The following is a 27,432-nucleotide window of genomic DNA, read 5'->3' on the forward strand; positions in this document are numbered from 1 at the left end:
TTACTATAAAATGAAAATAAGCTGACCGAAAACTAATCTAATTTTGATAGATATAAAATGTTTATTTTCTGTTGAATAAAGATATGTAACTTAAATGGAATACAATTTAAAATATATAAAACTGGACCTTGTGTTAACTTCTGTGCAATCTGGCATAATTATATCTATATCAGTATTTTCCTTCTTATTGATAGTAATTAAAACCTGTTTAATCCAGAAACTGACTATACTGTTCAAATCTGCTGAGGTCCTGGTGACATCTGGTTTACACAAGTTACTCTGCAATGACACAGACTTTTCTAGGCCAAAGTTTTACTGTTTTTGAGGTATGATATAGTAAATCCAAATGGTTTTGTAATTTCACTTAAGACCTGGCCCAAGTACTAAATGGGAGTTTCTGTTTGTCTTTGAAGCAGATTTCATGAGTTTGCGTCTGCTTGGCGTTAATAAGATAATGTTTACATGTAGGAATGTATTTTTTTTTCTTGTTAATTATGTGTACCTGATGTCACAGTTAGACGTTACAGATGGGCCGAGGATAGGAGATATTCCTGTGTGGGATTGGCAAGTCTTGGACGCTGTACTTACTTATATTTCTGAGGAAAAAACAGAAATGCTCATTAGCGTTAGCTTCATTATACATTTATATGATAAGGACTTGCTGCTGGGGTGCTGGGAATCACACAGTTTAATTTTCATCCCTGGTCTCTGATGAAACAATGTGGAATAAATGCCATGAAACATGCTTTGGCAGTTAATATAAATTTTTACTGGGTAACTCACAAAATTTGACAATTAAATATTTATAAATGAATGATGTCATCACAATATTTAATAATGAAAAGATTTTTTTTTAATAATTAAGAGACACATATGCAAAGACCTAACGGACATAATTCCATCTTTGTAGAGTTATCTCCCTTACATGTTGGTGTCAATTGTGACTTCACAACTTTGTAAGTTTTTTTTATGAAAAAATATGATGTTAGACTCATAAAAACATGATGTCACAACCAATACCAACCTGAAAGGATAGATAACTGTAATATTTTGGGAACTCCTGCAAGGGCAGATAAGTCTTTAATATTTTGGGAAATACAGAATGGGGTAAGCTTAGCGTTGTTTTGCTGTCTGTCATATTATCATTTGGCACCCAACCTCTGGATTTTAAGTTTGAAACCGTTGTGTGTGAAACAATGTGCCATGTATCATATATATAATGATTGTTGGTTAGTGGTTTTTTCCTGGGAACTTGGGCTTTGAACAACTATCCTTGAATGATCATGACCAGATAGGTTTATAGGACATAGATAAATAAAGATGTTTTCCTTTTTCTATAGAACTACTGTAAGGAAGAGTTTGAATGCAAAGATTCTACAATGATTTTTATGTGTTACTGTACCACTATGGCAAAGCCCTTCCCAATCACGGAGGGGAACAGACACCTTACTCAAGAAGATCCTATTGAGTCAGAAAGGAGTTCCCAAAACCTACACCAGACTACAATCACGGATTAGACACTATAATCTCAATCCCCTGTTTAAATAACTCGCCTTTCAAACAAAATTTTTCATACGAAAAACCATTTAATCTGCACCGTTATGTATGTTTGAGGTTAAGAAATTTCGTTATTGTTGTTGTGATGTTTACATAAGCCCGAACTTTTGATGTTTTTGTTATAAATATTGACTAGCTGTAAACGTGGTGGAGACAAGACGCTCCTGTGAAGTCTAGGTCTTACAAACTCTTGTTAATGCACTACAGATGATCCAATTGATGTAATAGCTCAGATGACTTAAATTTGCCTGCTAATCCCCACCTTGGGTTTTCTTTTATTTAATAATTACAGGGGAGATCGAAACTAGCGGCTTGACTTCTAGCTTAACTAACAGGTGCTTTATTGAAAAAATAAAGATAATTTTGTATCAGAAAGTTATGTAAATGGCGTGAAGATAAACATTGGGTGTGTTTAGCTCAGGAATAGTTGGGACCAAGGCGACAGATAGTAGAGGGCTTTGAGGAGCTCTTCTGAATGAAATGTACACACTTATACAACTGGAGATCAACCTACTGGATGGGCAAATAAAACGTTATCAAATGAGGAGTATACTCCAATTTATAATACTACTAGTATGACATTGAGGAGTATACTCCAATTTATAATACTACTAGTATGACATTGTATATAGGGAAGTTGTATACAGGGAACAAGATCTGATCGTAAAGATGGGATTAGGATAAAAAATCCAGGTGGGGGTAGGGGTGCTTCCAAAAGGTACGAAACAATACGAATATATTGAAAGTGGTAATCAAAGATGAAAAGAAAATATTTGAAACTACATGTCTTGAAAAATTTTATATATGTATAGCAGCATTCCTCGACAGATATAAAGCCGTCTCAGGTTTAATCGGAGAATCGAGGTTAGTGATCGGAATTGTGGCTATACAAACAAGTGATTAAGAGTATAGACTACTTATCTGATAAGCCTTAAAATCTACAAAAAATAAATTTTAACAAACAAACTTAAAAGCTTGTTCAGACCACGGTGGTAGGTAGATGTGTTTAATTTATTGATCGTAAACTCTGTGACAATGGCCGTTGGTTTTGTGTCGCTCTCCCTGATGGTGTGACATAAGATTGTTTCGGTGAGATTAAAGTTCGTCAAGTCCATGACATTTTCAGGATTTGTGTGTGCTTGGTGTTTGAGGGTGAGGATTAAATTGTGGATTACTGACTGGCCGACCAATCGATGTTTACTTATCTGTCCAGCAGGGACTCTAAGTAATCCCTTCCAACTCAAAACCTCCATTTACGCTAATACCATCTTAATGTCCACCACTATAAAACCCTAAACCTACTGAAAGACTCGCCCATTTTAGAAATTGCGAAGGGATTAATCTCCTTCTATCAGTCCCTGGTAAAACCCAATTTAAGATAAGTCGGCCAAAATGAATACGCGCATTGTTGAGGAGATAGAAATCCTATTTTGATCTTTGTGAGCTTTCGTGAGATTAGCCTGCGCGAGTGGTTAGGACTTCTCTCCGCACTTTCCTGTAATCCGATGTTTAACATTCAAATTAGGCCGCGAACGGATCGTCATTCAACAACAATGGCTGCCCAGTTTGGAGGGTACTAATCTCATATAATTGGATTTTCGACTGAAATGAATGTTTTCTCATCGCACCACTATTTCAATGGCTGACAGATAGAAGGATTTATTTTGTTATTCACATGGGGTCAATATCATAAGTGATCGGAGGTAATCTCTAGTATAGAGTCCCGACATCTCGGGGGGGAAAATCACGTAGATTCCAACGACATGGCTATTTTACAGTCAATGACTTAATCGTTGTTTGTCTAATATTATTCTTGAATGTCTCAGCCATGTAAAACAAATAAGCTGACCTGTGTTATTAAAGAAGTTAATTGCTCAATTGTTGTTTTGATCACCTTGCAATGTGCTGATGATTTGAAACAAATTTTTTAAAATTATAAATTTTCTACATTAAGAAAAATAGGCATTTTTAGAAAAAATAAAAATCACAAATTGAAGCAGAAAGAAAATATATATTTTCATTGAAAAAATCACAGATTCAAATTTAAAGAATACATTAGAAAATTAGAATTGCTGTAAATGTTTTTAAATCCAGATATTTCATATAGGATTTGGGTTTTAGTAATTGATGTTGATTTTTCAAAAGATAGAAATTTTTTTATGGTTTTTATAATACATTTTATGACTGAAACATTAAAAAGCAAATTCATTATATTCATTTATGAAGTAATCGGTATATTTTCTCATAAATAATTAGTACGACCCTGTTGGTTAGTGTTGAATTGTGGGAAGGTTATTGTCTCATGTTTGTATAGGGTAACAGATCTATACACGATTAGCGAGACTCTCCTAATCCGACATACTCGAGACATATCTAATTTAAATTTATGGAATCTTCTTATAGGAATACCAGGCAGTATTAATGGCACACATTTTCCACCTTCATCTATACTAAAAAGCTCCTTATGTTTTCTCATCAAAATCTATTTTTCATCTGACCCCAGACGAATCTGGATAAAGAGGTTTCTAAGATGTCTGAACCATCTTATTTTTAGTTATTGTTAGTTTTGTCTCATAAATAGTAATTCTTTTTTATAAAAGTTTGACGAATTTTAATTTTAACTGTACAAAAATATTCTAAGTTTTCAAATTTCCTTTTTCATTCATTAAAGATAGTTGTTGGAGGAAGTTTTGTGCCTCAATTGTTCAAATTTATCAATGAAGCTAACAAGGGCTTTGAAGCTACTGTTGCTGATTTGTTAATAATGAAGCCATGTAGGTGATGATGTCACCTCAGCACTAATTCACGGTCGTCACGTAATAACGCTGACGCTGATGAGTGTTATGGTAATCGACTCCTGTCACACTTTCAGACGTTTAAGTCGACCTTGACTTAACGAAATATAGATTTCAGATCATACCTGTATGACCTTCAGTGACAAGTATCAAGGTTGTCTTGTTCATGTTAAAGGATTTATCTAAACAAATAATTTGGTCAAGGCTCATATAGGCTGATATGTCTCAAGATGGGTATTTGTGCGATTAATTTTCACACAAGGATGGTCGGATGAATGTTTCACAGAATTGGAACCTGCTAAGCATATTGTATCAGCATTGTCCTGAAAGTGTCTTAATGGGTAATATGCTGACATGTGAGACAATCAAACTATCTGACATCTCTACACTATACCATAATCAGACATCCTTCAGCACCAACTGTATCAATTAGTAATTCTTCTTAAGATGATTTGTGAAATTACAATAGCTAATGTGTAGTAGACGATAATTAACCTACGAGTCCATATCAGAATGTTGATAGGCTTTCTCACAGAATTTCAGGGAATTACTAAAAGTAAAACCAGCCATGAAGTGGCTAATGATAACAGGTTGTTAGAGAGACAAAACAAACATACCTGGCATTAATCACAGGTAAATCGTAAGTTGACCAGATCTGGACAAGGGAAATAACTCTTCCAATCGGTTAGTGCCAGGACATGGGGTCCAGCGTTAAATAACCAATACTCTACCAACTGAGTCAAAGAAGAAAAACAGTTGAGGATTCCTCATGCATAAACAGGTTAATTAAGGTTTTTAAGTCTTCTATGAAACACTAATTCTAATAACATATCTGTTGGTTCCAAACAATAGGAGAAGAAAGACAATAAAGATGAGCTTTTCAAAAGAAATGAAGGTGGGTGGTTGTAAAGTTATCAGAGAGACATATGGCCAGAAGTCAAACAATTGTGTGGGGGTCCAAAGTTTTATCCCATGTAGGTACACAGAAACAAACAATTGTGTGGGGGTCCCAAGTTTTATCCCATGTAGGTACACAGAAACAAACAATTGTGTGGGGGTCCCAAGTTTTATCCCATGTAGGTACACAGAAACAAACAATTGTGTGTGGGTCCCAAGTTTTATCCCATGTAGGTACACAGAAACAAACAATTGTGGTGGGTCCCAAGTTTTATCCCATGTAGGTACACAGAAACAAACAATTGTGTGGGGTCCCAAGTTTTATCCCATGTAGGTACACAGAAACAAACAATTGTGTGGGGGTCCCAAGTTTTATCCCATGTAGGTACACAGAAACAAACAATTGTGTGTGGGTCCCAAGTTTTATCCCATGTAGGTACACAGAAACAAACAATTGTGTGTGGGTCCCAAGTTTTATCCCATGTAGGTACACAGAAACAAACAATTGTGTGTGGGTCCCAAGTTTTATCCCATGTAGGTACACAGAAACAAACAATTGTGTGTGGGTCCCAAGTTTTATCCCATGTAGGTATACAGAAACAAACAATTGTGTGTGGGTCCCAAGTTTTATCCCATGTAGGTACACAGAAACAAACAATTGTGTGTGGGTCCCAAGTTTTATCCCATGTAGGTACACAGAAACAAACAATTGTGTGTGGGTCCCAAGTTTTATCCATGTAGGTCACAGAAACAAAAAAACAATTGTGTGTGGGTCCCAAGTTTTATCCCTGTAGGTACACAGAAACAAACAATTGTGTGTGGGTCCCAAGTTTTATCCCATGTAGGTACACAGAAACAAACAATTGTGTGGGGGGTCCCAAGTTTTATCCCATGTAGGTACACAGAAACAAACAATTGTGTGTGGGTCCCAAGTTTTATCCCATGTAGGTACACAGAAACAAACAATTGTGTGTGGGGTCCCAAGTTTTATCCCATGTAGGTACACAGAAACAAACAATTGTGTGTGGGTCCCAAGTTTTATCCCATGTAGGTACACAGAAACAAACAATTGTGTGTGGGTCCCAAGTTTTATCCCATGTAGGTACACAGAAACAAACAATTGTGTGTGGGTCCCAAGTTTTATCCCATGTAGGTACACAGAAACAAACAATTGTGTGTGGGTCCCAAGTTTTATCCCATGTAGGTATACAGAAACAAACAATTGTGTGGGGGTCCCAAGTTTTATCCCATGTAGGTATACAGAAACAAACAATTGTGTGGGGGTCCCAAGTTTTATCCCATGTAGGTACACAGAAACAAACAATTGTGTGTGTGGGGGTCCCAAGTTTTATCCCATGTAGGTACACAGAAACAAACAATTGTGTGGGGGTCCCAAGTTTTATCCCATGTAGGTACACAGAAACAAACAATTGTGTGGGGGTCCCAAGTTTTATCCCATGTAGGTACACAGAAACAAACAATTGTGTGGGGGTCCCAAGTTTTATCCCATGTAGGTACACAGAAACAAACAATTGTGTGTGGGGGTCCCAAGTTTTATCCCATGTAGGTACACAGAAACAAACAATTGTGTGGGGTCCCAAGTTTTATCCCATGTAGGTACACAGAAACAAACAATTGTGTGTGGGTCCCAAGTTTTATCCCATGTAGGTACACAGAAACAAACAATTGTGTGTGGGTCCCAAGTTTTATCCCATGTAGGTACACAGAAACAAACAATTGTGTGGGGGTCCCAAGTTTTATCCCATGTAGGTACAGAAACAATTGTGTGGGGGTCCCAAGTTTTATCCCATGTAGGTACACAGAAACAAACAATTGTGTGTGGGTCCCAAGTTTTATCCCATGTAGGTACACAGAAACAAACAATTGTGTGTGGGTCCCAAGTTTTATCCCATGTAGGTACACAGAAACAAACAATTGTGTGTGGGTCCCAAGTTTTATCCCATGTAGGTACACAGAAACAAACAATTGTGTGTGGGTCCCAAGTTTTATCCCATGTAGGTACACAGAAACAAACAATTGTGTGTGGGTCCCAAGTTTTACCATGTAGGTACACAGAAACAAACAATTGTGTGTGGGGGTCCCAAGTTTTATCCCATGTAGGTACACAGAAACAAACAATTGTGTGTGGGTCCCAAGTTTTATCCCATGTAGGTACACAGAAACAAACAATTGTGTGTGTGGGTCCCAAGTTTTATCCCATGTAGGTACACAGAAACAAACAATTGTGTGTGGGTCCCAAGTTTTATCCCATGTAGGTACACAGAAACAAACAATTGTGTGGGGGTCCCAAGTTTTATCCCATGTAGGTACACAGAAACAAACAATTGTGTGTGGGTCCCAAGTTTTATCCCATGTAGGTACACAGAAACAAACAATTGTGTGGGGGTCCCAAGTTTTATCCCATGTAGGTACACAGAAACAAACAATTGTGTGGGGGTCCCAAGTTTTATCCCATGTAGGTATACAGAAACAAACAATTGTGTGGGGGTCCCAAGTTTTATCCCATGTAGGTATACAGAAACAAACAATTGTGTGTGGGTCCCAAGTTTTATCCCATGTAGGTACACAGAAACAAACAATTGTGTGGGGGTCCCAAGTTTTATCCCATGTAGGTACACAGAAACAAACAATTGTGTGTGGGTCCCAAGTTTTATCCCATGTAGGTACACAGAAACAAACAATTGTGTGTGGGGTCCCAAGTTTTATCCCATGTAGGTACACAGAAACAAACAATTGTGTGTGGGGTCCCAAGTTTTATCCCATGTAGGTACACAGAAACAAACAATTGTGTGTGGGTCCCAAGTTTTATCTCATGTAGGTATACAGAAACAAACAATTGTGTGGGGGTCCCAAGTTTTATCCCATGTAGGTACACAGAAACAAACAATTGTGTGTGGGTCCCAAGTTTTATCCCATGTAGGTACACAGAAACAAACAATTGTGTGTGGGTCCCAAGTTTTATCCCATGTAGGTACAACAGAAATAAAACAATTGTGTGTGGGTCCCAAGTTTTATCCCATGTAGGTACACAGAAACAAACAATTGTGTGTGGGTCCCAAGTTTTATCCCATGTAGGTACACAGAAACAAACAATTGTGTGGGGTCCCAAGTTTTTATCCCATGTAGGTACACAGAAACAAACAATTGTGTGTGGGTCCCAAGTTTTATCCCATGTAGGTACACAGAAACAAACAATTGTGTGTGGGTCCCAAGTTTTATCCCATGTAGGTACACAGAAACAAACAATTGTGTGTGGGTCCCAAGTTTTATCCCATGTAGGTACACAGAAACAAACAATTGTGTGGGGGTCCCAAGTTTTATCCCATGTAGGTACACAGAAACAAACAATTGTGTGTGGGTCCCAAGTTTTATCCCATGTAGGTACACAGAAACAAACAATTGTGTGTGGGTCCCAAGTTTTATCCCATGTAGGTACACAGAAACAAACAATTGTGTGTGGGTCCCAAGTTTTATCCCATGTAGGTACACAGAAACAAACAATTGTGTGTGGGTCCCAAGTTTTATCCCATGTAGGTACACAGAAACAAACAATTTGTGTGTTTCCTGGGTCCCAAGTTTTATCCCATGTAGGTACACAGAAACAAACAATTGTGTGGGGGTCCCAAGTTTTATCCCATGTAGGTACACAGAAACAAACAATTGTGTGTGGGTCCCAAGTTTTATCCCATGTAGGTACACAGAAACAAACAATTGTGTGGGTAGGTCCCTGTTTTATCCCATGTAGGTACACAGAAACAAACAATTGTGTGGGGGTCCCAAGTTTTATCCCATGTTGGTTTTATGTAGGTACACAGAAACAAACAATTGTGTGGGGTCCCAAGTTTTATCCCATGTAGGTACACAGAAACAAACAATTGTGTGTGGGTCCCAAGTTTTATCCCATGTAGGTACACAGAAACAAACAATTGTGTGTGGGTCCCAAGTTTTATCCCATGTAGGTACACAGAAACAAACAATTGTGTGTGGGTCCCAAGTTTTATCCCATGTAGGTACACAGAAACAAACAATTGTGTGTGGGGTCCCAAGTTTTATCCCATGTAGGTACACAGAAACAAACAATTGTGTGTGGGTCCCAAGTTTTATCCCATGTAGGTACACAGAAACAAACAATTGTGTGTGGGTCCCAAGTTTTATCTCATGTAGGTACACAGAAACAAACAATTGTGTGTGGGTCCCAAGTTTTATCCCATGTAGGTACACAGAAACAAACAATTGTGTGTGGGGGTCCCAAGTTTTATCCCATGTAGGTACACAGAAACAAACAATTGTGTGTGGGTCCCAAGTTTTATCCCATGTAGGTACACAGAAACAAACAATTGTGTGGGGGTCCCAAGTTTTATCCCATGTAGGTACACAGAAACAAACAATTGTGTGTGGGGTCCCAAGTTTTATCCCATGTAGGTACACAGAAACAAACAATTGTGTGTGGGTCCCAAGTTTTATCCCATGTAGGTACACAGAAACAAACAATTGTGTGGGGGTCCCAAGTTTTATCCCATGTAGGTACACAGAAACAAACAATTGTGTGGGGGTCCCAAGTTTTTATCCTATGTAGGTACACAGAAACAAACAATTGTGTGTGGGTCCCAAGTTTTATCCCATGTAGGTACACAGAAACAAACAATTGTGTGGGGGTCCCAAGTTTTATCCCATGTAGGTACACAGAAACAAACAATTGTGTGTGGGTCCCAAGTTTTATCCCATGTAGGTACACAGAAACAAACAATTGTGTGTGGGTCCCAAGTTTTATCCCATGTAGGTACACAGAAACAAACAATTGTGTGTTGGGTCCCAAGTTTTATCCCATGTAGGTACACAGAAACAAACAATTGTGTGTGGGTCCCAAGTTTTATCCCATGTAGGTACACAGAAACAAACAATTGTGTGTGGGTCCCAAGTTTTATCCCATGTAGGTACACAGAAACAAACAATTGTGTGGGGGTCCCAAGTTTTATCCCATGTAGGTACACAGAAACAAACAATTGTGTGTGGGTCCCAAGTTTTATATCCCATGTAGAGACATATGGCCAGGAGTCAAACAATTGTGTGTGGGTCCCAAGTTTTATCCCATGTAGGTACACAGAAACAAACAATTGTGTGTGGGTCCCAAGTTTTATCCCATGTAGGTACACAGAAACAAACAATTGTGTGTGGGTCCCAAGTTTTATCCTATGTAGGTACACAGAAACAAACAATTGTGTGGTGGGTCCCAAGTTTTATCCCATGTAGGTACACAGAAACAAACAATTGTGTGTGGGTCCCAAGTTTTATCCCATGTAGGTACACAGAAACAAACAATTGTGTGTGGGTCCCAAGTTTTATCCCATGTAGGTACACAGAAACAAACAATTGTGTGTGGGTCCCAAGTTTTATCCCATGTAGGTACACAGAAACAAACAATTGTGTGTGGGTCCCAAGTTTTATCCCATGTAGGTACACAGAAACAAACAATTTGTGTGGGGGTCCCAAGTTTTATCCCATGTAGGTACACAGAAACAAACAATTGTGTGTGGGTCCCAAGTTTTATCCCATGTAGGTACACAGAAACAAACAATTGTGTGTGGGGGTCCCAAGTTTTATCCCATGTAGGTACACAGAAACAAACAATTGTGTGTGGGTCCCAAGTTTTATCCCATGTAGGTACACAGAAACAAACAATTGTGTGTGGGGGTCCCAAGTTTTATCCCATGTAGGTACACAGAAACAAACAATTGTGTGTGGGGGTCCCAAGTTTTATCCCATGTAGGTACACAGAAACAAACAATTGTGTGTGGGTCCCAAGTTTTATCCCATGTAGGTACACAGAAACAAACAATTGGGGCCAAGTTTTATCCATGTAGGTAACAGAAACAACATTGTGTGGGGTCCCAAGTTTTATCCCATGTAGGTACACAGAAACAAACAATTGTGTGTGGTAGCCCGTAGTGAAAATTGTGTGGGGTCCCAAGTTTTATCCCATGTAGGTACACAGAAACAAACAATTGTGTGTGGGTCCCAAGTTTTATCCCATGTAGGTACACAGAAACAAACAATTGTGTGTGGGTCCCAAGTTTTATCCCATGTAGGTACACAGAAACAAACAATTGTGTGTGGGTCCCAAGTTTTATCCCATGTAGGTACACAGAAACAAACAATTGTGTGTGGGTCCCAAGTTTTATCCCATGTAGGTACACAGAAACAAACAATTGTGTGGTGGGTCCCAAGTTTTATCCCATGTAGGTACACAGAAACAAACAATTGTGTGTGGGTCCCAAGTTTTATCCCATGTAGGTACACAGAAACAAACAATTGTGTGGGGGTCCCAAGTTTTATCCCATGTAGGTACACAGAAACAAACAATTGTGTGTGGGTCCCAAGTTTTATCCCATGTAGGTACACAGAAACAAACAATTGTGTGTGGGGTCCCAAGTTTTATCCCATGTAGGTACACAGAAACAAACAATTGTGTGTGGGTCCCAAGTTTTATCCCATGTAGGTACACAGAAACAAACAATTGTGTGTGGGTCCCAAGTTTTATCCCATGTAGGTACACAGAAACAAACAATTGTGTGTGTGGGTCCCAAGTTTTATCCCATGTAGGTACACAGAAACAAACAATTGTGTGTGTGGGTCCCAAGTTTTATCCCATGTAGGTACACAGAAACAAACAATTGTGTGTGGGTCCCAAGTTTTATCCCATGTAGGTACACAGAAACAAACAATTGTGTGGGGGTCCCAAGTTTTATCCCATGTAGGTACACAGAAACAAACAATTGTGTGTGGGTCCCAAGTTTTATCCCATGTAGGTACACAGAAACAAACAATTGTGTGTGGGTCCCAAGTTTTATCCCATGTAGGTACACAGAAACAAACAATTGTGTGTGGGTCCCAAGTTTTATCCCATGTAGGTACACAGAAACAAACAATTGTGTGGGTGGTCCCAAGTTTTATCCCATGTAGGTACACAGAAACAAACAATTGTGTGTGGGTCCCAAGTTTTATCCCATGTAGGTACACAGAAACAAACAATTGTGTGTGGGTCCCAAGTTTTATCCCATGTAGGTACACAGAAACAAACAATTGTGTGTGGGTCCCAAGTTTTATCCCATGTAGGTACACAGAAACAAACAATTGTGTGTGGGTCCCAAGTTTTATACCATGTAGGTACACAGAAACAAACAATACATGCTGAAGATGATAAATATAACTAAATCGGCAAAGCATGAAAGACAAATTAGCCTCCGCTAATCAGACAAGAAAACCTGCCATTTAACGTCTCCATATCAAACGTTATTGTACAGCTGAACGGCATCCGCTCGGTAGTGTTTTATCATATGAAAATTGACATGAAGGAAAGATGCTGATTTCTCTACTGTGTACCCGTGGTGTTAGATAGCTTTTTGATTCTTCGACGGTGATAGAAGTAGGAATAAAGATCTTTCCTGTGTCTTTGAGAGACGATTTATTCCCGTCACAGAACCAGAAATTATCCACAGAATTACTTGAGGTAATTGATGTAGTGTATATATTGGTCAGCGTAATTCGTATTTGGATGTGAGATCATAGCAGAATGGGATATGAATGAATTATGTTTTGGAATCCTACAGCTTGGTATCAGTACTTGTTAGTTCGTTATGACAACACTAGAATGTACAAAGACAACTCTGCCTCTGTATCCGAGATCAATGCAGCAGTAATTATATGAGTCTGATAATAAACTCAGCGGAAACGCGACGTATCAGACATTGTGATGGACAAAATGGAGAAGGAAAAAAACGATAAATACCCTTCTTTTTTTTTTTTCATTAACATGTTAATTAGACCAGTATTTTCTCTTATACAATTAGCCAAGATGAGAAAGTGTTTAACGTGATGTAATAAAAGCCTTGGAATTAAACATAATGAGTTTTGTGATGTAACCTTGCCAGTGTTTTTCTGTGATGTGGTGTTTCGTTTCTAGTAAGTGAAGTGTAGACACTTTTGATGGGTGGGAGAGTCGGGGAGTGGGAGGTAGGGGAGGGGGGGAGTAGAAAGAAATGGTAGCTGGTTAGATGGAGAAGATTATTTATTACAGAAAAAAAGGAAAATGTTACGAGGACAACTCCTACATGACATTCATTCTTAAATTGACATGAGACATGTCTAGGAACCTGTAGTAAAATATAACCATATCAATATCTGAATTTACATCGTTGTCATTGTAAAATAGGAAATATATCACTTTAAGAAAGTTAATTGAAATCAGGAAAACCTCAATGTTTAAAGTTATATTCAAGCTGTGTTTTTGGGGTAGTTTTGCTTCATTTGTTCTAACTTATTTTGATTTGTTTTAAAAGTCAGAACTTCTGAAAAATATTTCAAACCCATTCTGTCGTGATATATGTAAATTATATTCTTTTAATTGTTATACTAATATGTTGTCCCATTGTCATTTTGTTTGTGACATAATGGGCAAGGAGACCATGATGACATATGTCATGCACCCTTGAAATCTAATAATGGACTGGTCTAGTCTTTGATTAAGAAGAATCTAAATGTGTTTTTAGGGGTGAATGAGTTAATTAACAACACCTGCCTGGTGTCTTGTTTGAGTGTGGTTCGGTGACATAACACTTTAATTCTTAACTCTTACAAGGAACACACGAGTCCACCAGGTCTACCAAACCACACACCCACCACAACATACAGCCGGCTCTCTGTGGGGAGAATACCCACCACAACATACAGCCGGCTCTCTGTGGGGAGAATACCCACCACAACATACAGCCGGCTCTCTGTGGGGAGAATGTCCTTAAAGAACCAAAGCATTTAATCAGACATTAAAAAAAATAAACAAACAAACAAGCTACCTCACAAGACTCCCAGCATCATATCAGCCTTCTTCCTTATCACATCGTCTTGCGGAACTCGTGGACGTTATGGTTTTACACCGCATGATATTACACCATCAGAAAAAGATTTCTGGAAATATAGCACAGTTTTAATTCCGTTTTCTGTGAAATAAATACCAGCTTTATCTACTATTCGCCGTACCTGCATGGAATCTGCCCACAATTTTACCCCCACCCAATACCATGTAATCCACGCATAATTCTCCCTAAGTTCAATCTATTGAGTTCAAAAATTTTATTAGGATTTCAAATTTGATATATTTACCTAGGGTTTAACAATAAGTGGAGATTGGTTTGTGTGAAGACAGGATAGGTTTATGTGATGTAAGAAAAGGGCTACAGATTGTTAAAAAAATCCTATCTTCTCAATATGACTTACTGGTCTTTATCGGCTGCTTAAATCAAAAACAGGTTTCTTTTGGATTTCAGTAACGCAGAGTTATAAAAATCTTCAACTCTTTTGTGGTCCTGCTGTTTTAATGAGTTTTTATAATATCGGTGACTTATAGGTGTAGGGAGCAGTTGGAGAGGTTACCTATGGTAACTACGGAGTTTACAGATGTAGAGTGCATGCTCGATTTTACAGGTAGTATCTCTCACTGTATCCAGAATTTATTTACTTCCATCAGCAGTTCTGCAAACAAAACAAAATTTTGGTCCGAGTATACTGTTAAAGGTCATTATTCTGTCTTTGTAACTGTTAATGTAAAAAAATAGTCTGAATGTCAATACCAAGAACTCATCAAGTCAGCAAATATTTTTTTTTTTTTTGGTTTAAATTACGAGTTTTAATATAAAGACTATGTAGTGATCCGCCTTGCTTTACAACAGTTACTACCAGACAGCTTTATTATTCTATACAGATCAATTTAAAGCTATTAGATTGGCATCTACAGACTTATTTCTTTTTAACACTTCCAGCAAAAAGATTTTTAACTTTAATAAGGTGTATGACAATCAGCGTTTGACCTTACTCCCAGCGGGATGCTACAAGTGTCTGGGAGATCTGATCACAGCTGGGTCAGGCAGAAGCTTGTAAACGGTAATGGATCATCAGATTTGAGGTCTAATATGATGTTTTACATGACAATTATAGACTCTTAGCCACGGGTATAAAGACCTCGTAAATTAACTTACAATTTTGTAAAATCTTACACTTTATACAGTCTGGCCTTGATATAAGATAGAGTTTAGTTGAGGTCATGGCCGTGTAACAGAGAGATTGGAGATAACTGAGGTGTGCCTTCGCTCTAGAACTAGATACCCCCTCCCCATACTGATAGGCCAGTCAGAATTAGGACCGAGTTAGGATGAAAGGCCTTTTAGATACTTAAATGTTTGAATTCAGATCAGGCCCTAAGATTATAGCCTCAAGTTGTTTCTCAAATCATAATTAATTTCTGTAAGTTAAAATGTTTCAAAACATTACCTGTCCTATATTTTGGTATGCAGTTTTTGTTCTTTTGATGTGATTTTGGAGCAATTTTTTTATAAATGTTATTGGTAGAAAAAAATGTAAGAATCAAGGGGATTCATCCAGACTCCATTCTATTGGCAGACTATTATTGTTGTCGTAGGTTACTTAGTTTTGGTTTAATTGGTTACCATGGTTACCGGTTACGCCTCGACTCTGCAGGTGGCCGACGATAACACCTTGCGTGCTTTGGACGTTAGATTTGAATAATAATCAGGATTGTTGTTACTTTGGCTAACTAACTTCTCTGTTATCAGGGCTTTCTCTCATCACTGCTCAATCATGCACTCATTGTGGCCACAATTTTTTCTACTGCCATTTTACTTTTTATCACTTTTTATCTTATTTTTCTGTCTATTGAAAATTTTCTTTGCTGATAAAATTCTTAGTCATGAAATATTGCTTAATTGTCATTATATTTGAATTCTTACATTTCCAACTTTATTACTCATTGTGAATTAAATTTTTTAAAAAAAGGTCTTAGTAAGGGGAGGTAATCCAAACAATAGAATCAACAATTAAAAGTTAATGACCTCACATTAAAATTTCAGCATGTCAAAATCTCAAAAATATTACAGATAACATCACTATATATTACATTCCTGTGGTAAGTTGGTAGTAAATGTAAATAGCTGAAATATCCTGTGGATTGGTAAACTTGTTAATTATGTATAATTAAGACATGTCAGGTAATGTGTTTGACATATTATATTCAGACAATAGTTTGAATAATCTGAGAAACCATTTTTGATTGGGTGATATCTGTATGTCATTGACCTCTGAAAAGTGAGAGTTAATCTCATTAAGGGATTATACGGTGTCATAAGGCCACTTTATCCTCTGATTTCTGGTTTAAAATAAAATTTCAACCTTTGTGTGTTGTGTTAAGAAACACATTCCTCCTCATCCAACTAGATTCAATTGAAAAATTCCAATTTAAAGTTAGAAAATTATGGAGCTGTGAAATCTAAGTTTTGAATTTGAATTTTTTTCCAACACCAAAAGAAGGTATTTAAATTGAAATTGGCGCTTGTGGGAGGGGGCAAGTCAATTGAATAGAATATCCAGGAATCCTGCAGATTCTTGACAGTTCCGCAATACATGTCACAATCTAGCCTGTGTGGCCACTATTGACAACCAGTGCATCAGGATTACCTCCGTGAATAAAAGAGTTCCTCGATCCTGTATAATCTGCTTTGTGTGGAAAATTAGTATCTGAGAGAGACAGATGGCTAGATTAAGGAAAGAGGATCAGAGTGGCAGCCTCACCGCTCGCTTAAATTTAATCCCTCTCTCAGGTCGGATCAGGATTGAGAAATAGCCGATGACAAGAGCTTGTGTGATCCTGATTCGTGCCTGTCGTCATCGGAGATAAGGCAGATGTTTAGTATTAATCGCGATTTTCGTTGATCCGATTATGGCTGCTGCTTTACTCCCGATTTTGATAGAATAAAAAACGTCGGATTTTCTTTGTGCTGCCTATCATCAGGTAGAGATTTACATTTGTAATGATGACAGCGAGAGAAAACGGGCACGGCCATTCAATGGTCCTCCGACAAGCTGCACAATTGATTTATTCTAGAGTGATGTGAGGACATGGACTTTCTCCAGACTCCTTCACCAGAAAATCTACAACAAAGCTGAGAAGACAATCTCAGTAGAGGCTTTAGAAAATCTCTTACAATATTAACTCAAATAAATCTCCCTATCTTTTCATGGAAAAGAAAGTTTTAATATTAGAGGATCATTCTATTTCTGTAGAAAGTTTCAATTAGAATAATAATCCCCTTGATTTAGGTGGCAGAATTTTCAATATGGAGTACAGATATTAGAAATAAAACTGTATCTAAAAATAGTCCAGTTTGGTATCCAGATGACCTTCTTTAACCTTCAGTCACTGGCTTTAAAGCTAAATATGCAGCTCATATCCCTGTAAACAGTAATAGTCATTTTAGGCTGAGTTCGGTGCAGTAGCTGGTGGCTGCCTAATTACTGGACATAGGGCACCTGTCTTACAGATCAAGTTACTGCAATGTGATTGGCTGTTAGTGTGATATAGTTTTCCTGATACAAACTACAGATATCTATTAGGATATATATGGTGTGATATAGTTTTCCTGATACAAACTACAGATATTATTAGGATATATATGGAGTGATATAGTTTTCCTGATACAAACTACAGATATCTATTAGGATATATATGGTGTGATATAGTTTTCCTGATACAAACTACAGATATTTATTAGGATATATATGGTGTGATATAGTTTTCCTGATACAAACTACAGATATCATTAAGATATATATGGTGTGTAGATATTATTAGGATATTTATGTTGTGTCCTGATTCAAGCTACAGATATTTATTAGGATATATATGGTGTGTCCTGATTCAAACTACAGATATTTATTAGGATATATATGGTGTGTCCTGATTCAAACTACAGATATTTATTAGGGTGTGTAGATATTATTAGGATATATATGGTGTGTAGATATTATTAGGATATATATGGTGTGTAGATATTATTAGGATATATATGGTGTGTAGATATTATTAGGATATATATGGTGTGTAGATATTATTAGGATATATATGGTGTGTAGATATTATTAGGATATATATGGTGTGTAGATATTATTAGGATATATGTGGTGTGTAGATATTATTAGGATATATATGGTGTGTAGATATTATTAGGATATATGTGGTGTGTAGATATTATTAGGATATATATGGTGTGTAGATATTATTAGGATATATGTGGTGTGTAGATATTATTAGGATATATATGGTGTGTAGATATTATTAGGATATATGTGGTGTGTAGATATTATTAGGATATATATGGTGTGTAGATATTATTAGGATATATATGGTGTGTAGATATTATTAGGATATATATGGTGTGTAGATATTATTAGGATAATATATGGTGTGTAGATATTATTAGGATATATATGGTGTGTAGATATTATTAGGATATATATGGTGTGTAGATATTATTAGGATATATATGGTGTGTAGATATTATTAGGATATATATGGTGTGTAGATATTATTATATATTGGTGTGTAGATATATATATATGGTGTGTAGATATTATTAGGATATATATGGTGTGTAGATATTATTAGGATATATATGGTGTGTAGATATTATTAGGATATATATGGTGTGTAGATATTATTAGGATATATATGTGTGTGTAGATATTATTAGGATATATATGGTGTGTAGATATTATTAGGATATATATGGTGTGTAGATATTATTAGGATATATATGGTGTGTAGATATTATTAGGATATATATGGTGTGTAGATATTATTAGGATATATATGGTGTGTAGATATTATTAGGATATATATGGTGTGTAGATATTATTAGGATATATGTGGTGTGTAGATATTATTAGGATATATGTGGTGTGTAGATATTATTAGGATATATATGGTGTGTAGATATTATTAGGATATATGTGGTGTGTAGATATTATTAGGATATATGTGGTGTGTAGATATTATTAGGATATATATGGTGTGTAGATATTATAAGGATATATATGGTGTGTAGATATCATTAAGATATATATGGTGTGTAGATATTATTAGGATATATATGGTGTGTAGATATTATTAGGATATATATGGTGTGTAGATATTATTAGGATATATATGGTGTGTAGATATTATTAGGATATATATGGTGTGTCCCATGAAATTGTTTACATTTGTAAACCTATCTGAGTAAGATGACAAAAATGTTTAAGTATTGTTGGTAGGAGTATATGGTAAGAACACCCTGCCCCCTCCCCCACTCCCCCACCCCTTTACCTCCTCCCTTCCCCCTCCTTTATCCCCTCCCCTCCCCCTACATCCCCCCCATCCGTAAGGGTACTTACATGTACAACATAACGTTCTCCTGACTTTATCCCTAAGAGTTTGCCTGTAGAGCTAAACTGTGATAAATATGCTCAAATATTTAATAGCCCGACATAGTTTAGCAACTTCACAGCATTATGGCAGAAAATTATGCTTTTTTGACACTTCAGTTTGGAAGATTAGTTACGAAAGTTCTACACGTTTTTTTAATTGTAAGTGCCGACATCTAAGGAAGCTGATCTATATATTAGTTTTATGTGTTAAGGATCTGGATATATCTCCTCCAACCTCTTATCAGTAGCACCGATAGATTTAAGAGTTTTCCGTGAACTTTGAGACATTTAGGACTACTTTTTGTACCTGGCGCTTTTTTCTTGTGATTTTAAACGCTTTTACTGTGCTGTAGGCTTTTATCAAGCTCTTCTTACAAAGATGACAAGGGGGATTGCAGAATTAGCAGCCATTACCGCAAATTTGTTAGATCGAGTTTTCTTTGACCCTTTTTCTCTAGATTAGTTTTCTGCATGTGGTGTGGTTTTATCTGAAGCTGACGTAACAGCGAGTTAAGTAAATCAGAAAATTAGCAGTGATTACCCTAAGTTTGCTAGATGTATTTTGATTATGGCATAGCTGCAATGTGTATCATCAATACACAAAGCACTGTCAGCTTTAATTTTAATAAAAAAAATTGTAACAAGTTTTCAATTTATTTATTTCAAATTAGATATTACCTTTTAATCTAAAGTAAACCTTAAAAGAAAAAATTAGTAAAATTTTACAACAGGTGTTTTTTTTTATCTTAAATGTCTTTGAGGTATGAAGTTTTTAAGTTAAGAAGCTGACAGTACATTATGAGGAACGGAAAAGTATTTACATACTCTTGATTTCATCTCAAGCTGACAAAGCATAGAAAAGAGTGTATAGAATGACATACCTTTTACCCAATCTTAAGCTAACCATACGTAATGAAGGTATATACTGCTTATTTAATCTTACATACCTGGCATCGGTAGGCAATGAAATATACAAAAATTAGTGTTACTTTTTCAGCTAGATTAAATATTCGTTTTTGGGGTCATTAACGAAAACATGTTGTCCTCACCTTTTTAATCATAATTCAAATAATTCTGATAAGACAAAAATAGCTCAAATGTTTCTTCCATAATTACAAATCCTCATCACACACTGCCTGTTACGTCTGGGATAAATTGATACTTAAATCCTTTCTTCATTGCTCAATGATTAAACAAATAAAAAAAAACTTTAATAAGTTTACATTTATTGTAAAATAAGTTATTCAACATTTGTAAAAATCTAAATCCTTAGTGAATAATGAAATTTTAGTAGCTAGACTGGGACCTGGACCCTCCGAACACTAAACTTAGGCCTCTTATCTAGGGTGAGATAATCTACTCTCTATCTAGGGGAGATAATCTACTCTCTATCTAGGGGCGATCGTCTACTCTAATCTAGGGGGAGATAATCTACTCTCTATCTAGGGGGCGATCGTCTACTCTAATCTTGGGGGAGATAATCTACTCTCTATCTAGGGGGCGATCGTCTACTCTAATCTTGGGGGAGATAATCTACTCTCTATTTAGGGGGCGATCGTCTACTCTAATCTAGGGTGAGATAATCTACTCTCTATTTAGGGGGAGATAATTTACTCTCTATCTAGGGGGCGATTGTCTACTCTAATCTAGGGGGAGATAATCTACTCTCTATCTAGGGGGAGATAATCTACTCTCTATCTAGGGGAGATAATCTACTCTCTATCTAGGGGAGATAATTACTCTTCGAAGGGGAGATAATCTAGTACATTTCATGTTTTAAATAGGGAGGGGGAATAATCTGGGGTGTTAAGGAACTCTTAATGAAAACAGGATATCTGGTGTGAAGTCTTACTGATATATCAATATTACAAATAATTATATAATAATTATTATATTGATTAATTGTGTTTATAATTGTTTTCCAATTTTGGTGATATTGAAAATGAGTTTCAGATCATGAATAATGTTTAGTGTTATTCCTATCTTTTGGATGGTGTTGCCAGAATGGCTACGGGTAGCAGTTAAGTTAGTCATTCGAAGACGTTGCCAAGATTAAGGTAATGATAGTTACTATTTTATTTATTTTAAAATTGACAACATAGCCAGATATGTAAACTGCCTAAGTCTATCTTTGTATCTGTATTGTATGGAATGAAGCAATGTGATCAAGTCAGGAGTTCAACATACAGAAAAATGCTAAATGAATTTGCCTGATAATGAAAAATTCAACTCGCCCCCCAACTTGTAAAGAAGATCAGAGAATCTTGCTACCATGGATAAATACTTGACATAAGAAATAAATAAATCTGGTATGGGCCTTAGTAATGTGAGGATTACATAGCCAAACATGAGAAGGAGTCCCATATCATCACCAGGGTCGGCTATTTAGCTCTACACGTAACAGACGGCTCTCACTTCAGATGTTAACGAGAGATTAATTAACTCTGTGATCAACAGTATTACGGCTAAATCGGGTGATTCTGTCGAGTGGGGTTCGGAGGATTTTAATATTTCTTATACCCTATAACTGTTTCTTTGGAGAGAGGGTTGGCAGTTAATTCGTAACATAACTCAGTGTACAAGTTTTACTTTTTTATATTATAAATATGTTTGTCATTTAAGTTTGTTATAGTACTAAGATTACTCAATGTAACTGGCCTTAAGAGCTGAGGTTTTATCCCCAGAATTTAATGTCTGGTCTTGAATCTATTCCAAATGTATTACACAAAAATAAACATAATCTGATTTAAGAAGCAATTTTCATGGGAAGGTAGGAAGAAGTATTACGGATGAAGCCAATTTGATCGTAAGTTTAAATCATGTTTACAATTACAAAGAGAAAGTTGACCAGGCTGACGATGCTTTAGTGATTGTCCAAGATCCTAACCTTATGGTCACTCAGCAGACATTACCTGTAATTTACACACCTGTACAATTATAAATTTAATTAGCAAGTTACAGTAAAACATGTTTATAACGAACACCCTCACAACAAATTGTGGTTATTACATGGTAATTATCATTCCTTGATCAATATCCCTAAAGATATCTGTAATATAAACTAAGATTTATCATTGGTCCCCAGCGATCCATTTTAACCGTGTTTTACTGTATATTATTAACTTGCATTAGATATATATTATTGTAGGTTTAAATTTGAGAACACCAGGATATATATCAATGTAGGAAGAAGATGAGTACCAGGGTACATTTCTCCATTATCATCAACTTTCCTAAACTTAAACAAATTCCTTGGCTTTAGATTCTCCAAAAAAAGGGGGAAAAAAGCAGATGATTTTTTTTAAAATATTTAAAACAAGGAATTTCCGTTGAAACTTAGGCCTTGGGAAAACCGTTGAGGTCAGAATGGGATTAGAAATAAGGTATATAAAGTATTTTAAGAGAGAAAAAAACTTTGATTTTTTGTCTAAATCTGTATGCAGGTGCAGAATATGTTCGTTTATATGTGTAGATATGGATTTGTGGAACACCTGGATGTTAGCATAGTGGACAATTGACCACATTTAATTAACATGAGATAGCACTCATAATGCAATGGTAGTATCGTTATAGGGTAGGGATTATAAATTGTACAAATGATGGGGCTGACCCCCCGGGGGCCTGAGGGGCGGGGTCAAAAGGGTTCAATTTGGCTATTTCCATATAAACGACTTCTTCTCTGAAACCAAGCATGGGATAGCACCCATAATGCAATGGTAGCATCCTTATAGGGTGGGGATTCAAAATTGTACAAATGATGGGGCAGACCCCCGGGGGCCTGAGGGGCGGGGTCAAATGGGGTCAATTTGGCTATTTCCATATAAACGACTTCTTCTTTGAAACTAAGCATGAGATAGCACTCATAATGCAATGGTAGTATCTTTATAGGTTGGGGATTCAAAATTGTACAAATGATGTGGCTGACCCCCGGGGGGCCTGAGGGGCGGGGTCAAAAGGGTTCAATTTGGCTATTTCCATATAAACGACTTCTTTTCTGAATCCAAGCATGGGATAGCACCCATAATGCAATGGTAGCATCCTTATAGGATGGGGATTCAAAATTGTACAAATGATGGGGCTGACCCCCAGGGGGCCTGAGGGGCGGGGTCAAAAGGGGCCAATTTGGCTATTTCCATATAAACGACTTCTTTTCTCTGAAACTAAGCACGTTATAGCACCCATAATACAATGGTAGTATCCTTATAGTGTGGGAATTCAAAATTGTGCAAATGATAGGGCTGACCCCCCGGGAGCCTGAGGGGCGGGGTCAAAAGTGGTCAATTTCCATATAAATAACTTTTTCTCTGCAACTTAACATGGGATTACGCTCATAATGCAATGGTTACATCCTTATAGGGTTTGAATTCAAAATTTTGCAAATGATGGGGCTGACCCCCCCCGGGGGCCTGAAGGGTGGGGTCAAAAGGGGTCAATTTAGCTATTTCCATATAAACGACTTCTTCTCTGCAACTAAGAATGGAAGAGCACTTATAATGCAATGGTAGCATCCTTTTAGGGTTGGGATTTGCAATTGTACAAATGATAGGGCTGACCCCCGGGGCCTTAGACGGCAATAGATGCGAGGTCAAAAGGTCAATTACGCTACTATTTTCATATAGATTACTTTGTCTCTGAACCTATGTATTGGATAGCATATTTGTATGGTTGTGATTCAAAATTAAACTTTGGGAGTCAATTTTGCTTATTTTTCTAATTGTCTGAGTCTTGTGATAATTACTAACAAAAAACCAGGTGAGCGATACAGGCCCTCTGGGCCTTTTGTTTAAAATACTTAAAACAAGGAATTTCCGTGAAACTTAGGCCTTGGGAAAACCGTTGAGGTCAGAATGGGATTAGAAATAAGGTATATAAAGTATTTTAAGAGAGAAAAAAACTTTGATTTTTTGTCTAAATCTGTATGCAGGTGCAGAATATGTTCGTTTATATGTGTAGATATGGATTTGTGGAACACCTGGATGTTAGCATAGTGGACAATTGACACCACGCCAACACGTTGTATGGGATCCCCGATAATGTATAGGATAATCGTAAATTAACAACTGTGTAAGGTGATGGACCTGGTAATTGTTTAAACATTTAATTAAAAAAAAATCATAACATTGTAATAGAAAGTTAATCAAATCTCTAGAAATTAGTTGGACTGTAAAATAAATCAGAGTGTACTAAAATATACCATGAATATCTGACGGCGGGGGAACAAGTTTTACAAGTAACCAAGGTACACTGCATTAAATATATGATAATAGCTGCAATTCAAACCAGTATTTCCACACTGAAAAATATTAGGATTTACTTTAAAACAATAAAAAAAAAAAAATAAAAAAATATGATTGACACTTGTAATTTTTTATATAAAAACAATTAGATTTTAAAATTTTATCTCCCTTTAAGCAGAGTAACTTTAAATCTGGACCAGACTAGCTCCCTATCGTTGGAGTAACTTTAAATCTGGGCAAGACTTAGCTCCCTATCGTCGGAGTAACTTTAAATCTGGGCAAGACTTAGCTCCCTATCGTCGGAGTAACTTTAAATCTGGGCCAGACTAGCTCCCTATCGTCGGAGTAACTTTAAATCTGGGCCAGACTAGCTCCTTATCGGCGGAGTAACTTTAAATCTGGGCCAGACTAGCTCCCTATCGGCGGAGTAACTTTAAATCTGGGCCAGACTAGCTCCCTATCGTCGGAGTAACTTTAAATCTGGGCAAGACTTAGCTCCCTATCGTCGGAGTAACTTTAAATCTGGGCCAGACTAGCTCCCTATCGGCGGAGTAACTTTAAACCGGGCCAGACTAGCTCCCTATCGGCGGAGTAACTTTAAATCTGGGCCAGACTAGCTCCCTATCGTCGGAGTAACTTTAAATCTGGGCAAGACTTAGCTTCCTATCGTCGGAGTAACTTTAAATCTGGGCCAGACTAGCTCCCTTACACCTGATGATTACACCTGTATAAGAATGTGACCAATGACTGTTTCTGAATAAGGAAGACTTTTTTCTGAATAAGAACGACCATTTCTGACTAAGGACTTATCCTAAATCCAATTGTCTGGTGAATGGAAGCACAGCTAAGGGGCGGACAGTTTGTAATTAAGTAGGTTGTTCCCTCACACATATGGTGTACAAAATCCTCTCTTCAGGCATTTGACTGTAAAGTCAATTCAATATCATCCTCGATTTTATTATTGGTACCTGCTGGCCCCACAGGGCAGTGTATGGTTGTTAGGATACAGTTTTGGTAGGAGGTAGTTTTCTTTGGGTTTTTTTCAACATTTTGGAAATAATTTTGTGTTTTGTCCTATTTGCAGTATAAGTGATCAAATGTTGTTGAAATTTTCTGTAATTTTTGTGAGTTTGAAATATATTCTGAGAACAAGTTCTACACTAAAATCACTTGATAAATATATTCTGAGAACAAGTTCTACACTAAAATCACTTGATAAATATATTCTGAGAACGAGTTCTACACTAAAATCACTTGATAAATATATTCTGAGAACGAGTTCTACACTAAAATCACTTGATAAATATATTCTGAAAACGAGGTCTACACTAAAATCACTTGATAAATATATTCTGAGAACAAGTTCTACACTAAAATCACTTGATAAATATATTCTGAGAACAAGTTCTACACTAAAATCACTTGATAAATATATTCTGAAAACGAGGTCTACACTAAAATCACTTGATAAACTTACACAATCCAGAAAATAAACTAATTTATATAAAGTGGATAATGAAAAATAAACCCCAAATGTGCTGGAAACCATCTTTAAACAAAATTATAAAGCAAACAATCTACCTCTAATTTCAGGCTGTTTTAGTATTTTTATTGTTACATATTTTCTAGCATTGTAGATCTGTGTTTCTGCCAGGAAATATGATGCCTGTGAATTCAGCATTTCTTCCAAACTAATTATGAAATTAAAATCTCTATACTTTGGCACAAGTAGAAAAGTTAAGCCTGGAGTGATGTATTTGTGATTTAAAGTATGAAATTTAATTATATCGTCTGAATTCTAAAAACCCTTTTTCTAAACCTCGTTAAATAGATTCCTCGTTATTGAACTCCTAACTTACAATTCACGATATTCTCCCATCCCGACTGTTTGATCACGGAATGATTTGATCATTTTACTGTATCCCAAGCTAATTACAGCTATATTCTACGTATTGCGTAAAATTTAATTTAAACATGTTTACTTTGGATCATGTAGCGGTGTATAACTGTGAACTTTGATGTAACTAAAACAGCAGATATTTTGAACAAATCAGGACAATTTTGCTTAAAATAACAATTGAATTTGACCCCTTTCACCTTAAAACGAATAATATGGTATATACACCTGTATCAACCACACAGCTTTGGTTTCGTTAAACCGTCGCAGGTAAAATTTGAAACAGAATGGGATAATGTAATTTATGAATTACCTAGGCAACAACAACAAAAATTAATGAATTATGTTTATTAATTAAGGATGCACTGCCCAATGATGTTGTTAATTATTGTTTTTTTTTGCAAACCTGTCAAATTTGATACTAATTACGCCGGTAAATGACTTTTCAAATAAGTTTTCTAAATGACTTTTCACATACAATACGTCTACCAGATGTTGATTCTCAGGTTCAGTCATTCATTATAACCAACAAATAAATGTTTATCATTTATCAAAATGTTGACCTGTTTTGTCTGAGATACATAAACCGCAACATTCTCTTTATTCTCTATATTTCACCGTTAATCCTTGTTCCTCATCTGTCAATGTTCAGAGCTTTGTTGAGACCATGATTGACATTATTCAAGCTTCATGTATAATGCAATGCAAACGTCTAAAAGAC

At 36.5% G+C, this 27,432-nt stretch overlaps 1 protein-coding gene across 1 annotated transcript in view; it reads left to right on the forward strand.

The window, feature by feature from the left end:
* The window catches only part of LOC138309535 (homeobox protein dve-1-like), a 61,528-nt gene that overhangs the window by 18,082 nt on the left and 16,014 nt on the right, over positions 1-27,432 (forward strand). The gene's annotated exons all lie outside the window — the stretch shown is intronic.

The sequence above is a fragment of the Argopecten irradians genome, chromosome 15, assembly GCF_041381155.1.
Source record: "Argopecten irradians isolate NY chromosome 15, Ai_NY, whole genome shotgun sequence".
Classification (NCBI taxonomy): Eukaryota; Metazoa; Mollusca; class Bivalvia; order Pectinida; family Pectinidae; genus Argopecten; species Argopecten irradians.